Source organism: Colias philodice, chromosome 26, assembly GCF_061535455.1.
Source record: "Colias philodice isolate Cphi_HAF_F1 chromosome 26, ilColPhil1 Martin Lab GWU primary, whole genome shotgun sequence".
NCBI lineage: Eukaryota > Metazoa > Arthropoda > Insecta > Lepidoptera > Pieridae > Colias > Colias philodice.
The window spans coordinates 4,982,805-4,987,820 of NC_143111.1; the positions used below are offsets into that span (position 1 = coordinate 4,982,805).

At 32.5% G+C, this 5,016-nt stretch overlaps 1 long non-coding RNA gene across 1 annotated transcript; it reads right to left on the reverse strand.

The window, feature by feature from the left end:
* On the reverse strand, nt 1–1,807 carry LOC149476913 (uncharacterized). Its single transcript, XR_016317744.1, has 3 exons — nt 1,430–1,807; nt 1,242–1,303; nt 1–1,167 (listed from the first exon to the last, which is right to left on the reverse strand). It is a non-coding gene; the product is annotated as an uncharacterized LOC149476913 (long non-coding RNA).
* Nucleotides 1,808–5,016: the final 3,209 nt, after the last annotated feature.

Genomic DNA, 5,016 nt, shown 5'->3' on the forward strand with positions numbered 1-5,016 from the left:
TACTTTATTACAAAATAATACAGGTTATAAATAATCTTTAAAATAACAAAAAATATTGTTACTCTGAAAAAATGAAATGGTACCTAATTACGCGGACTACTGAATTGATTTAGATAGAATTTGATGCTGACGTAGATCATGCCCAGAAATGAAAGGTACTATTTCTGAAAGAAGTTATAAACCCTAATTCTTCTCAGTCAAAGTCAAGAGTGGAAGATATCGCTAATACAGTAAAACTGATGCGAAACTTTGGATGTTAATTTGTATATTTTTTTGTTAGTTGTTACTTAATCACGTCAAGACTACATTACCAATTTTGATAAAATATAGCTAATTGCCTGGATTTACACGTAGGATACTTTTTATCCCAACTGAACACTTCTGTGGGATAAAACAGGATTCACGATATAACCTAATTCCACGCGGGCAAAGCCGCGGTCGGAATGATATTTTTTTTAATAAAAAAATTGTTTAAAAAAAAACACAAAATATATTGACGCATGTATTTATTTTTTGCACTCTATTATAATTGTAATTATTCATTACAAATAATCAAAATAAAATAGCCAGAACAAAGTTAGGCCCTGGTAGGATAGGTAGGCAGGTACAGCAATGTGAGACGAACACTGGCTTATTTATACCAATAATAATGTATTATAAACATTAAATTAAGTTTACTTTCTAACAACAAAAATACATAATATTAGCTAATGTGAAAACGAATCAACCAATCATCCCACAACAATGAAATGTGCACACAAATATTCATCCAAATCGGTTCATGTGATTAGGAGGAGTGACTGCAGCGCCATCCTCCGGGCCCAATTGTGTTTCCAGATCACCCAGGAACTCAATTTAATATACTTACACAAAATTTTTCGAAATGAAAACTCACATTACTATGTAAATATGAATATAAACCGGTTTTAGTACTAAGCAATTTCCCGCACAGGTGTAGTAAGTATAAATGAAATAAATATCAACATCAAATTCTTTATACAACATACTTATCTACCACCTACTAAGAAATTCTTGAAATTTTTTCGTATTTTTTAAAAATATAATACTACTCCAACGAGCTCCTGTTCCATAATTCCATATTACGTCCACCATACTTCCACTAAGTTCACCATGATTTTTTATTTCTTTGCACTTTGTTGCTTTTTGCTAAAAATGGAATCATGCGATAAAACCAGTAGAGCGTTGATAACATACATTTTTGACTGAATAAAGGTACTTACGAAGGAGTGGGTTCACATTGTGAACAATCAGTGGGTTTATTTTCCTTCTGGATTCCGGATTTCTGAAAAGATTATTTATGCTATAAATGAAAAAATCTTACACATTCGTTATGTACTTAAAACAGGGGTACATATCAAACATCGTCTATAATACAATTATCATCAAATTTAAAATAAAACCAACTTACTTCATTAATTTGTTCCAATTGTAAGCATTCTTTTTCCTCCAACCTTTATGTTTCTTCTTCTTATTTTCTTTATTGTCCACATTTGTCTCATTTTGTCTTATCGTGTTGTCACCCTTTTTTACGATTGCGCAAGCGACACAAGTTCCCCGTGTGACGGCCGTAGCGGGAATGACTCGTGCAGCGATCGGGGTAGGAAGGTACAGGGCGGCTCTCGCTATATTGGCTGGTCAGGCGCTAATTTCAAGTATTTCTTGTTTATTTCAAAACCATCGCATATTTCAAAATTCTAACACGGTAGACGTATAGGTTGTATATTTTATAGTTAATATCCAAAAAGTCGTAACTTTACGTTTGTTATTTTGAAGATGCCAGAGATTAAAAAAAAATAACAATGAGAACTTTGTATTTTTTTTCTATCGAGAAAATATCATGGAATCATGTTTCTAAAACGGTAGACGTATTGTGTTACTATTGAACTTTCTTGTCAAGAATTTTCATCACGACAACTTTAATAATATAAAAATTACGAAGGTTTAAAAAGGGCCGTAAATGTTAGAAAAATTAATTCATCACCTTAAGTTTGTATAAGTTTATGAATCTATAGTCAAAATTAGTGAACCTTATACTCAAATTAAAATAGCCGAAATTAACACTCATTAAAGAATTAATTGGGTACAAGAAATTGCAACATAAATACCTAAGTACTTACCTATAGATATTAATTATGTTTACAATCCTAATAGTTGTAGGTAATATTTTTTGTGCATAAAGGCTCTATAGCATTACACTGTGTAACTTACATAATATTACACAGGTATAAATTTTACATAAATTGCCTAAAATAAAAGATTACACAAAAACCAAAAATGCAAACTTTAATCCGTGACCCGTGACTGATGAAATCATGTAAATTAAATATACTTTCGTTTTATAAAGCTGTTTTATCTTGCCTTGACTTTTCTGACAGTGGTTTAAGACTTCATATACGAGTACAAAATGTGTTGAGGTTATAATAATTACGTATAATATTATGTTATTAAACCTTTGAACTTTGAGGTGTAATATTAAATCTGTGACAAAAGGTAGAAAGGCTCTATAAAAGTTTTTTTTTTAATTTATAGATCTTAAATTAAGTACTTTTTAACAGTAAGTAGGAACCTAGATGAAAAATCTTTATTACACAAGTTAATTTATATTTTATAAAAGATGAGACGATATCCTTACGACAAGTGAACGTCCATTGCCGAAAATCGTTTTTATTGCGTCAATGAATATAAGAGCAGCACTAAGCACATCTGACACTGAAAATGTTTAAAATTTATTTGCTTTCACGGGATCGTTAAAATACATAAAGTGATAAAGCACTGAGTACCTTAATTTGTCAATGAGGTACTTATGCCTGGTATTAATCAGTCGTCAATGGTTATAAGCCGATAAAACTTTAAAAGCACTTAAATAATATAGTATTTTTATAGCACACTAGCTTTCCACCCGCAGCTTCGCCCGCGCAGTCAAAGAAAAACCAGCATAGTTCCCGTTCCCGTGGGATTTCCGGGATAAAACCTATCCTATTTCCCGGGATAAAAAGTAGCCTATGTCCTTTCTCGGGTATCAAAATATCTCTATACCAAATTTCATGCAAATTGGTTCAGTAGTTAAGGCGTGATTGAGTAACAGACAGACAGACAGAGTTACTTTCGCATTTATAATATTAGTATGGATTTATGTGCAAATGTACCTAAAGTTAACGATTTATTTGATCGACAATAATATTCTGACGACTGTTTTAATTTTTGCGACATATAGAATACAAAATTTCGACTCAACGAATAGATGAACATCCTTTCACCGTTAATCAAATCTAAACCTGAATATATTAATAACTGTATATCTCAAAATATCTAAATCTTACAATTCACGATCGTTCCACTTTCACGATGTTAATTACTGATACGAAAGCTTAAAAATCTAGACAGCTCTGGGTTAACGATACTTAGACAGTGCTCTGAATAGCAAATACGTGAATACTACGAAATAACTCGTAATAATGTATGCCGAGAACTAAGAAAAATGTACCGTTTTGGTTTCATTCAATGCTTAATACATATTTAAATACCTATTCAAAGAAGAATGAAAGCAGTGTGTAACAAACCATTAATTGTGTGAAATTAGTTGCAGTTGTCCTACTGTTATAACCCAACATTCTACACACACATTCTTAGCAAACTACATTAGACTACAGGCCCATGTTGGAAAAAATTATGGGTCATTTGAGCCACCAGGTGACCTATCTTGAACGATATAAGATCATAAAATAATAAGATTCAGCACTATGCCGTCACTTGTATGCTGTCCACAAACGTCTTTATGGTAACTTAAACATCATTAATTTAAGACTGTGTTTTCCAATGTGTGTCATTTTCTTACGAAAATTTTATATAAAAAGTTGTCGGACATAGCATTTAAAACAGGTACCTAAGCGAAGACGTGGGAAATTTTTAATAGACGCTTATTATGTACTTATGTTTAATACTTTTCAATTCAGCTTTTACGAGTCCAACACTGAACACACCCAAACTCATCATTATGTTGACATGTAATTTATGTAATTGAATAAAATTTCGTGCTTGTATTCTTTACAAGCAATGCTCCGCGGTTTCACCCGCAGACAAACCACGGTAAGTTCATTATCTATACTAATATTATAAAGCTGAAGAGTTTGTTTGTTTGTTTGTTTGAACGCCCTAAACTCGGGAACTACTGGTCCGATTTGAAAAATTCTTTCGGTGTTAGATAGCCCATTTATCGAGGAAGGTTATAGGCTATATTTCATCACGCTACGGGCAACAGGAGTGGAGCCACGGGGGTGAAACCGCGCGGAGCAGCTAGTTGAAAATAAAAAGTAGCCTATTGACTCCGGGCCTTCAACTAAATATTTCCTTTGAAAATTATCAATCCAAATCTAGAGTTGAGACCTGAGAGCGTAAAATTTTAACTAAAGAGACTTTCGCATTTATTATATTATATTAGTATAATGATAATTTCAAGAAGAGGTTCTTGAAAGTTTGGGCCAAACCATTTTACCTTTTTAATACGGAACCCTAATTATCAGAGAAAGTGTACTTTGATATCGTATAGCTCGCGGCACTCCTTTCGATTTTATAGTAAATACGAAATTGATAATGGTGTGCGTATCGCCTTACTTGATATACTTTTGGTGATTGCGTTTCCATTGTTGAACGATAAGATTTTGTGAGCTTTTGAAGTATCAGTTGTGTTATTTTATGGTTGGTATTTTGAGTTGTTGTTCCTATAAGAATGATGCATGTTCTAATTTTGTAATTAATATTACGGCTTCTAGTCTGTACTGGTAGTAGAGGGGTAAATTTTATTAATTAAGTAATGTATCTGCTATCAGTAAATGTTTGAATTTTTAAATATAGCGGAATACTTGTATTTCTTCGTCTTTTAGTCTATAATTACTCGCTACTCCACGCAGAAGTCTTCACTACGACTGTCCAGTGTTGAACTCGTTCAAATTTTTAGGATCTCGTAACGTGCGTCAATGGAAACATAGCAAGAGAGCG